At 37.0% G+C, this 11,549-nt stretch overlaps 2 pseudogenes; both read left to right on the top strand.

Moving 5' to 3' along the window:
• The first annotated feature begins 504 nt into the window (after positions 1 to 504).
• LOC113878829 lies at positions 505 to 1,411 on the top strand (annotated as a pseudogene).
• An 8,565-nt stretch (positions 1,412 to 9,976) lies between these two features.
• On the top strand, positions 9,977 to 11,088 carry LOC113878828 (annotated as a pseudogene).
• Positions 11,089 to 11,549: the final 461 nt, after the last annotated feature.

Genomic DNA, 11,549 nt, shown 5'->3' with positions numbered 1-11,549 from the left:
GATTTTTTCTATTTATCACATTTCCACCTAGGATAGATGGAAGGAAATTTCTCACATATAACATTATCCACATATAAGTGCTTTTTTATTTTCTCTCAAGGTTTCATTTCTGTGTCTATTTTCTCAATAACAAATAGTGAGAATAGGAAAGGGATGACTGATTTTTTTCTACAGTACCATTTCTTGAATTCAACCAGGGCATATTATCCAGTTATGTTTGATAATACATGCTAATAGAATGGTTGCATAAATATGCTGCATTCTACAGGGTTAGTTTTTAAATCAGGTATCAAAGTTGCTTATCAGGAATTAATATTTTCCAGAGAGGGACAAAAAGAATGCAAGGAAAGCCTTTCAAAATAAAAATCAAATCTTTTTCTTCAAGTTTTGAATGCTTTCCATTTTAAAATGCCCATGACAAGGAATAATATACATCATCGTATTTACATATTTGTAAGGATTGATAACTATTTAATTTCAAGTGGCTACAAACTGCTCTGAGTCATGGAAAATAGGAATAACATCACAGAATTTATTCTCTTAGGACTTTCTCAGAAAAAGGAAATTGAAATTCTCTGGTTTTTACTGTTCTTACTTTGTTACGTTGCAATTCTGATCGGAAACCTACTTGTCATGATTTCTATCGCCTCCAGTCAACTTGTGAAGCAGCCCATGTATTTCTTTCTGAGTCACCTCTCCCTCGCAGACCTTTGTTACACCTCCACTGTGACCCCCAAGTTGATTGCTCACTTGCTGGCAGCAAAGAAGATCATTTCCTACCATGGCTGCATGACACAGCTCTTCACCATGCACTTCTTTGGGGGGATTGAGGTCTTCATCCTCATAGGGATGGCCTATGACCGCTATGTGGCCATCTGCAAACCTCTGCTCTACACTCTGATCATGACCAGACAGAAGTGCATTGCCATGATTGCTGCTTGCTGTGCTGGGGTGTTCCTGCGTTCCTTCGGTCAGTTTCTCCTGGCCATCTTTTTACCCTACTGTGGCCCATGTGTATCCTTTGCTGAAACTGGCCTGCACTGACACCACCAGAATTGGTCTCCTTGTCATGGCCAACTCGGGCCTCATGGGCCTGGTGACTTCTGTGGTCTTGTTGATATCCTATGCTGTGATCTTGTCCACTGTCAGGCCCTACTCTGTAGAGAATCGCCGCAAAGCTCTCTCCACCTGCAGTTCCCACAACACTGTGGTGGTCCTCTTTTTTGCTCCTTTATTCTTCATTGACATTCGACCAGCAACTACTTTACCAGAAGACAAAGTGTTCGCTCTTTTTTATACTATCATTGCTCCCATGCTCAATCCTCTAATCTACACATTGAGAAACTTGGAGATGAAGAATGACATAAAGAAATTCTGGTGCCATATCGCAGTAAGAAAGGAAATGAACTAAAAGATACCTCTGATTTTCACTGCTGAACTTGGTTGAATATATGGATTTTCTACAATGAAGACTTTAAAATGTATAACGCTTGCCTTATATGCTTTTTTGTTTCATTTTGTTTTAGCAATATATAGATTTAAGTACGAGCAAAAGCTTACAACTCCCTGGATTTATCCAGACTCTGCTGTGCTCTTTTCTAGTTTTCTTGTTTTCTTATTTATATCTCCTCTTCCCCTCTGATCTTTTGGCTGTGTAATCAATTTAGATATTTAGCAGTAGACCACAAAGGCATCATGTAATACAAATCAACACTGAGAACCTATACAGCCCATTCTTGTATGTGACTTTAGTCAATAAAGCCAATCCCAGGTAGCAATGATTTAGAAGATAATTCCAACACTTTACTTGCATCATGTAAAGAATATTCTAAAAGACCAAATTTTGGACCTGCAACTATATTTCTTAAAAATATAGCTTTCTACTCTGATAATTTTGTAGCCAACAGCGAACTGGAGCTTCTCATATGTCCAACACCAGTACTCTTACCTAAGTCCCACATCAATCTCTTTTCTTTTGTTCAAAGGAACTGTCTTTCCCAACTCTGTCTGTGTAAACGTGAACTGCAACTCTGGCTAATTCTAGCACCTGATGGTGTATATTTGTTACGGGCATGTGTTCTGGACCCAGAATTGCTTACTAACTATGAGGACTAGGACATATGCTCAACAAACCATCCATCAAGTGATAATAATAGCCCAGCACACAGTCTAGTGAGGATATGTGCAGGACTGAAACACTGCTTGGTCACACAGTAAGTGCTCAACACGTATGAGCTATTTTATTGCCCAGTCTCCTGTTATGCATCAGAAATGTAACCCTTCTGATAATAACTTTCCTTTGCAGCAGTGAGGGTGTGAGAATGGGGCTCATATTAATGTCATGCTCCTATTACTAGGCTTCCCTGGTGGCTCAGACAGTAAAGAATCCACTTGCAATGTAGGGAATCTGGGTTCAATCCCTGGGTGGGAAGATCCCTTGGAGGAGCTCATGACAATCTGTTCCAGTATTCTTGCCTGGAGAATCCCCATGGAAAGAGGTACCTGGCAGGCTACAGTCCAGGGGGTCACAAAGAGTAGGACATGACTGAGTGACTAAGCACAGCATAGTGTGCAATGGGCACCTATTACTGGTGAAATTAATCTTTTCTTAGAGTGGGCAAGTGGAGAATATCACTCAAAGTCAATGATCACATCTTTGGCACTGTTCAAGTTAATAGCAGTTTTTCCAGTAGGAATTTAAAGTCATCCTGGAGCACCTTTGCCCAATGTCAGAAATGACTAGGAGCAAGATCAGGCCACTAGGTAACTGATTAGGAATGGGTAGAATCTCAAAAGTCTTTAAAAAACTTTGTGGATATGATGTACTTGCATGAGAATTTATTTTCAAGTTGTAGAGAGAGCCAGGTTAGATACAAATGAGTTGTCAATGTTGAGGATTCTTAAGATGGGTTCATAATATAAAAAAGAAAAATAGCATAGTTCTATGACTCAGTTGAAAATGCCCAACAAATAAACCTAAAAATATTATGTGCTAGAAATTCTTATAGAAAGATCCTAACATATTTGCTTGTTGTTGTTTTAAACCTACTTCCTGACAGCTCTCTGAAAACTCCTGGATAGGGCATGCACAGTATACATGTCAGAGAACATAACAGAGCAGGAAAGTGAAAGATCACTTTCTGGTGTGAAATAAGCAGGGTCTTTAATAAGACCAGCCAACCCTCAAAGTTTCCCTCTGCGTCAGAAGCCCTATCCTCCAACCAACCAGACTTGTATTATTGACAAATAAAACTTCAAAAATTAACACAAATGTTTCTGTTTTACTTTTATTCTTGGAACAAAAGTTGTGAATGTGGATTATTAAAATACTTGGAGTCTGCAGCAACATGGATGGACCGATAAATTATCTTACTAAGTAAAGTAAGTCAGACAGAGAAAAACAAACATATATAATCACTAATATGTGGTTTATAAAAAAAATTACACAGATGGACTTATTTACAAAACAGAAAAAGACTCACAGACACAGAAAACAAACTTACGGTTACCAAAAGAGAAAGGGGGAGGGGAGGGATAAATTGGGAGTTTGGGATTAACAGATACAGACTACCAAATATAAAATAGATAAACAACAATGATCTATTGTATAGCACAGGAAACTATACTCAATATCTTATAATAACCTATAATGAAAAGTAATCTGAGATGGAAAATATACATACATATGAACACACATATATATGAACTGAATCACATGACTATATACCCAAAACCAATACAACATTGTAAATAAACTATAGTTTAATAAGATAAGCAAGCAAACACTTCATTGTCAATATTAATCATTAACTAGGGAATTATGATTTAACTCCTTCACTTTTGCACTGTGATCTCCTCCCTTCTCAGCTTCTCAAGAGCATCAGCCATATTTCTCTCTTCAGTTGGGTCATTAATAGCACATATAATATCAAGAAAGAGCAGTGAGATTCTCTGTAATTTAGTGAGTGACCTTACTAGTTCTTGCATTCAGGTTATTACCTATCTTTCATTATTTTTGGCTAAGACATTTTACAACTCAAAATAGAGAAGTTGACTCACACAAAATAATATCAATGTCAACAATGTCTGGCCATAGAAATTCAAATTGTGTCAGGTGAAATGCAAGTAATGATAGCCCTTTGGATACTTGACTAGTTTTGCATCAACTTATAAATTCATTTTAGCACCCCTTACTGACGATAAATATGTGGTGAACTGTTGCCTGAACTGATGGTAACATCTTACTGGTTTCTACATTAAATATTAATAATAAATTCAATAGAATCTTTGACATGTGTCCATTCATCATTTGCATAAAAATTCAATAATATTCTCTTTTAAAATATATCCTTTTACAAATGGTAAACTTTAAAGAAACTATAGAAATAGATCCATTCACAGATACCCACTGACTGTTTTAAAAAATTCAATGGTACATGAAAAGATCTTAGAAGCTTTTAGACAAACAATAAAGATTAAGTAAATTTTTAAAAATATGAATTCAGTCATATGATTTCAACTTTTCAACAAATATAAATACTACATTTGCAGGTAAAAAATGGATGAGAAAATACAATTGTCTTATGGAGTTACATAAGGTAAAATTCAAGAGGCAACTAAGGAATAAATGTCTGTATAACGTAAGAATGTCCAAGATTTGCACTTGACTAAAACGTCTATAGATTAAAATTTGTATAGATTAAAAAGAAATGACCCACAACTTCCTATTCATTTATTTAAAATATACTATTTGTAATTATACATTTGCTTATTTTCTTGTTTATCTCATTGTCTGTCTCTTTCCTTAGTCTCCAGCCTCACTGAGGACAAAGGCTGTTTTGTTCACCACTAAATACATTCTCTAGGGCTTCCCTGGTGGCTCTACAGTAAAGAACCCACTTGCCAATGCAGGAGATGTGAGTTTGATCCCAGTGTCAAGAAGTTCCCCTGGAGAAGGAAACATATTGCAGAAACCCACTCCAATATTCTTGCTGGAAAATTCCATGGACAGAGGAGCCTGGCAGGCTACATTCTGTGGGTTTGCAAAAGAGTGGGGCATAACTTAGTGACTAAACAACAACAAATGCATTCTCCATAGTAAGTTTTGTCCAAGTCAGACCTTTTAGAATTAGGACATAGTAAATATTTTTATATGAATAAATTTATGAGACCATTTTATTTTTGTTATAGTTCTTTCTAAAATATATTTTCTGAAATATACATATGGAAAATTCAATCAGAAAAAAGCATATCTTTTTACAAAGGAGTTCGCCTTACAAAAATAAATTGGGAAATTGTCTGCACATCTGCAAGAGATGCGCAGATGCCCCATGGGGGTATGTGAGCTTCCTGGAAAAAAAAAAAGCATAGCAGTAAAGCATAGGAGTCTTTTCCAGGCATCAGCCAGAAATTATAATGCCCTAACAAGCTTATTTTTTTCCTCCCCAGGAAGAATTGTCTTAAATCCTGGGTCTACTCACTGAACTTTTAATTCTAGCTGTAGGGCTCTCAGTATTTCCCATGGCAGCTCACTTCAGTCTCCCTCAGCTAACTGATTCTGCCCTGTCCTGACAAATGAGCATTATATACTCCATGTCCATAGTCATCATATACTCCATTTCCTCATAGTCTCCATGTCCCATGTCTGATCTCAGTGCTTTGGATGTTGATGCAATAGGGAAATATAATTAAGAACTTTGGCATATTTATTTATTAGGTAGAAATTGAGAAATTGAAGCTATGATTTACATCTTTGGCAAAGTATACTGATGGGAAATTTCTATATTTTTAGAGATATTGAGACCTTTTCTATATTACACATTTTGTCAGAATTCTCCTTAAATGCCAATTTAACATCAAGCAGAATATTCAAAAGCAGAGACATTACTTTGCCAACAAAGGTCCGTCTAGTCAAGGCTATGGTTTTTCCTGTGGTCATGTATGGATGTGAGAGTTGGACTGTGAAGAAGGCTGAGCACCGAAGAATTGATGCTTTTGAACTGTGGTGTTGGAGAAGACTCTTGAGAGTCCCTTGGACTGCAAGGAGATCCAACCAGTCCATTCTGAAGGAGATCAGCCCTGGGATTTCTTTGGAAGGAATGATGCTAAAGCTGAAACTCCAGTACTTTGGCCACCTCATGCGAAGAGTTGACTCATTGGAAAAGACTCTGATGCTGGGAGGGATTGGGGGCAGGAGGAGAAGGGGACGACAGAGGATGAGATGGCTGGATGGCATCACTGACTCGATGGACGTGAGTCTGAGTGAACTCCGGGAGTTGGTGATGGACAGGGAAGCCTGGTGTGCTGCAATTCATGGGGTCGCAGAGTCGGACACGACTGAGCGACTGAACTGAACTGATACATATATATGTATATATGTCACTTTTCTATAGAGACAAAGGCAAAATATCAGAGAGACACATATTTATTTTTTAGAAGTGGAAAAACTGCATGCTAAAAAAAATCTCAAAATTAGTTCAATTTACCAAACATATCTGTAACAGTGGAACTCACAAGTTCTCTTGTAAGATTTTATGCAATTAGAGATGGATTACTGCATGGAAATTCCAGGTTTTAAAATTCTGACTTTATCTTAGGTGTGAAGCCTCATCTTATAAGAAATCTGTCTGATGAGTTAAGCAGCTGGTAAGTTAAATCCAGTTCGTAATTATAATAGTGATTTTCCTTAAAATGAATATTTGAATCATTCTGATTGTATTTATGATCTAAGCCTTCTAACTAACCTTTGAAAAATTCCAGAAACTTTAAAATGCTATTTTTACTATTTGGGAAAACCTGGCTTCAACTATCATGACTTGTGATTTGTACATGAGCTCTTAAAATTATCAGTGCCATGTCTCTCAGCAGCTCTCAAAATATTGCTAGATTTATTTGTCTTTTCATATTTCAAAAATTTAATCATATTATTAGCTCTTTGGATTCCATTATGGAAAAAAGTTTAATATGAAGAAGAATGCACTGGCCCAAGAGATAAGTGGACAGTATTGCAGTGAAGGAACTGAAGATATATTTAAAAAAATTAAAATCAAAACACCAGTATGCTTCTAAGATTATGCAGAAGCAAAAATATATGATGAAATTTTCAAAGAAGCTATTTGAATGGATAGTATTTAAGTGGTAGGTTTCTTTTTCCTTAGTTGAGATGAAGAAAAATTATCAAAGGGGAACATAAATATCTGTCTAATTCAGATCAGTTCAGTCAGTTCAGTCGCTCAGTCCAGTTCAGTCGCTCAGTCGTGTCCGACTCTAGGACGCCATGAATCGCAGCATGCCAGGCCTCTCTGTCCATCAATAAGGTTAATTAATTCAAAAGAAAGAAAACAAAAGTATTAACTGGCTGAAATAAGCAGTACATTTATCTTCAGAAATGTGGAAAGTCAGCTCAACCCAGACCAAAGAGAACGATTTGGCTTAACGACAGGATGTTTCCCCACAGTGAGCAACCCCAGCCTTCAGGTAAGAAAGAGCAGATTGTTTACGGCAGGGAAACTCTGCTATGTCTTATCCATATTTATCCCATGTTACAATATTACATATTTTAAATAAGCGATTCAAAATATATAGTAAGAATAATACAGTGTACCCATTGATAGGACAAATATAATGTCAATGACAATGAATATTTACTAAATGTTTTATCTTAATATATACCAGTTTCTGTCTTAAGCTGTTATATAAGTGAACTCATCATATCTTTACAGCAGATCCCAGAGTTAATTACAGTATTATTCATTTTATAGATGAAGAAGCTGAGGTTATATATTTTATCTGTGATTATGCTCCAAGTGAATTTTGGAGCATCTCATTGTATGTAGGTCCAGAACTCATAACCTTAATTACTAGAATCTACTACCACTCAAATAGTGTGAGGACCTCCTAAATTTATAACACTATGGGGGTTCCAAGAGGAAGGAGGGGAAACTAACATGTTTTTGAGCATCAAGTTCTGTATATGTAAGCTTATTTACATTCCACAGTAATCCTGTAAATTAGGCACTGCATGCTTATTTTAAGGAAGAAGGAAAAAGTATTTAAGGAGGTGAAGACTCTTGCATTTGAGTATCAGAGCTATGTCTGAACACAACTCTTATCTCTGAAGTTTCTGATATTAATATTAATAATATTTCCTATCTTGTTCAGGGAAGGATAGTACAAGGTACAGTTCCTGAGATGGTGTACTCACATTTTCTCTGGGGCCTTGATCTTATAGTTAGTAATCATGTGTGTGTTATTTGCTCAGTTGTATCTAACTCTTTGTGACCCCGTGGACTGTAGCCTACCAGGCTCCTCTGTCCATGGAATTCACCAGGCAAAAATATTTATTGAAGTGTGTAGCCATTCCCTTCTCCAGGAGATCTTCCCAACCCAGGGATTGAACCTTGGTCTCCTTCATGGCAAGCAGATTTTTACCATCGGAGCTACCACAGAAGCCCTTAGTAATTGTTGAGGATGGCCAATAACTATTAAATATATAGTACTTTCCAGATATTGCTTTAAGAAATTTCATATTTAGAAACTAATTATTCAAAAAATCACCATATAAAGAGATATTATCTTTACCTTGATTTTACAGAGAAGTAAACTGAGGCACAGGAATTGTAATGAAATTGCCACTGTATTTGTTACTTTTTATAGTTTCAATGTATCAAGCAGAGAAGGGAAGGCAGGAGAGAGGTAAACAGATGTCTTCCCCAAATTAATGGAGAATCAGAAGTCACACATTATTGGAATCTGGGGAGATCTTCAGAGATTATCTAATCACTTTTATTTTATGAATGGGAGCCTGGGATCCTAGGGAATGAGCAATTAAGCAACAAAGTGGGAGGAAAAAACTAGCTATTTTGCCTATTTACATAGTGTATTTACCAGATGATTACATGAATACAGGTATAACTGCTTCTATTTTAGAGAACCGAAGAGATTCCTCTATATAGTCATGCAGATTGTGTGGGTGAATTCTCTAAGAAATTAAGGGAAGAAGTGCTACATCTTGTTTATTGTATTGTGTTTGGGGGAACTATTTTGGAATTAGAGGAGCCCATTTCTCAGTATATTATTTCCAAACTAGGCAACTATAATTACAGTCTGATAAGATGTAACTCAAATAACTTCTGAATGTTAATTTATTTTGAAAGAGGAAATAATCTTGCAAGAGAAATATAGACAAATAGGAAAAGCAGAGTTGTAAATATATTAACCTAGAGATGCTACAAATAAAGTTTAAGAAATATGAAAGTTTCATGGAGTATTTCACATGAAGGAATTTTTTCCTCTTAAAAGTCAAAAGGGCTTCCCTGGTGGCTCAGAGGTTAAAGCATCTGCCTGCAATGCAGAAGACCTGGGTTTGATCCTGAGTCAGGAAGATCCCCTGGAGAAGGAAATGGCAACCCACTCCAGTAATCTTGCCTGAAGAATCCCATGGACGGAGGAGCCTGGTGGGCTACAGTCCACGGGGTCGCAAAGAGTCAGACACTACTGAGCAACTTAACTAACTTAAAAGTCAAAAAGGATTATGAGTCCACTCATAAAAATGATTTGTTCTTCAGTTTTATCGTGAATTACCTGACTAAAGGATGATTATTGTATTATTCCTTCAAAATTATAGCACATTGTTCACTTTCCAGATTTTTATTTAATTGATATTTATCTAACATTGACTCTGTGCCAGCACTGAAAAACCCACCCACACACCCTACACCAATTTTGTGATTTCGTTAGAAACCACTTAATCAAGCAAATTCTATAGTTACCCTTATTTTACATCCTAAATTGGCACATTATATTGCACCCTACTTAACACTATTAAGATTATCTCTCTTTTTTAAATTCTTGACAAATATAATTCCTTGCTTCCTCACAAAATAATTTAAATTATATAAAAACTTGAACTTTGTCTAATTTATCACTGTATTCTTAGCTCTTAGAAGAATATTAGCACTAGATATTCAAAAGACTCGTATTAAATGAAAATGATTTCAGTGGGTCTCAAAATAACTTGTCTTTAAAAGGCATTGGTGCCATTTAAAGTAGATATTAGGTTTCCATTTTCTCATCAATGATTCGTTTCATTGGTTTTGTCATTTCAGATCACTTTCTTGAACATCAGATCATGGAAGATAGAAATAATGTTACTGAATTTATCCTCTTAGAACTTTCTATGGACAAGAAAGTCCAGATCCTCTGCTTTTTATTTTTCTTATTCTGTTACCTGGCTATTTGGTTGGGGAATTTGATCATTGTGATTTCTATTACATGCAGTCAGCTAATCACCCAGCCCATGTACTTCTTCCTTAACTGCCTTGCACTCTCAGACCTCTTCTACACCTCCACTGTGACATCCAAACTCATGACTGACTTACTGATGGAGAAAAAGGCCATTTCCTATAAAAACTGCATGACACAGCTTTTCACCACCCACTTCTTTGGGGGGGATTGAGGTCTTCACCCTCACAGGGATGGCCTGTGACTGCTATGTGGCCGTCAGCAAACCTCTCCACGACGCCATCACCATGAACAGGCAAAAACGTCACTCAATTCTCATAGCGTCGTGTGCAGGGGGACTTCTTCATTCTCTTGGTCTCTTTCTTCTTGCGATTGTTTGACCTTTCTGTGGCCCCAGTGAAATAGATCACTATTTCCGTGATGCATATCTTTTGTTGAAACTAGCCTGCACTGATACTCACAAAATTGGCTTTTTTGTCATTGCCAATTCTGGCTTGATGGGACTGGTGCTCTTTGTGGTTTTGATGGCCTCCTACACTTTGATTCTGTATAATGTGTGCACATATTCTGCAGAAAGCCACCATAAAGCACTTTCCACCTGTAGTTCCCACATCACAGTCCGTGATCCTCTTTTTCACACCTGTCATCTTTGTTTACATTAGACCTGCCACAACATTACCAGAAGATAAAGTGTTTACGCTCTTCTACACAATTATTGTCCCCATGCTCAACCCGCTTATCTACACACTTAGAAACATGGAGATGAAAAATTCCATAAGAAGAGTTTGGTGCAATAAAAGGTTCTGGGAAGGGAGGCTTAATAATTTGAAGGTCATTCGTCTCTGACGCCAGTGACTGTCTTCTCATCACTCCCTCTGTTGCTGATTCTCTCCTGCTAATGGGAAAATCAGTCAGAATGTGTAAAAGGCAAGCCTCCAACAACAGCTTGCCTTCAGTGGTTCCTTCTTTATTTTCCTCTCAATGCATTTTCCTTGATTTCACTTTTCACTTATAATCCCCTTTGTTTAAAAAAAAGAAAAGAAAAGAAAACTTTTTACAGAGTAAAACACACTGAAAAATCTGGAGGGAGAGTGATCCTGCCTGTATTGAAGGCTAAACCTGGGGGAGACTTCGCTCTCAAAATACTTGGCCTCAAGGTATAAAAGGTAATAATATGTTAAAAGGTAAAAGACAGTTAAGAATCCACATGCTAATGCAGGAGACACAGGTCAATCCTTGGGCCAGGAAGATCCTCTGGAGAAGGAAATGGCTACCCACTCCAGTGTTTTGCCTGGGAAATCCCATGG

This window comes from Bos indicus x Bos taurus, chromosome 20 (genome assembly GCF_003369695.1).
Source record: "Bos indicus x Bos taurus breed Angus x Brahman F1 hybrid chromosome 20, Bos_hybrid_MaternalHap_v2.0, whole genome shotgun sequence".
NCBI lineage: Eukaryota > Metazoa > Chordata > Mammalia > Artiodactyla > Bovidae > Bos > Bos indicus x Bos taurus.
Note: the sequence above shows the minus strand (reverse complement) of the source record. Positions and strands in the feature narration are given on the sequence as shown.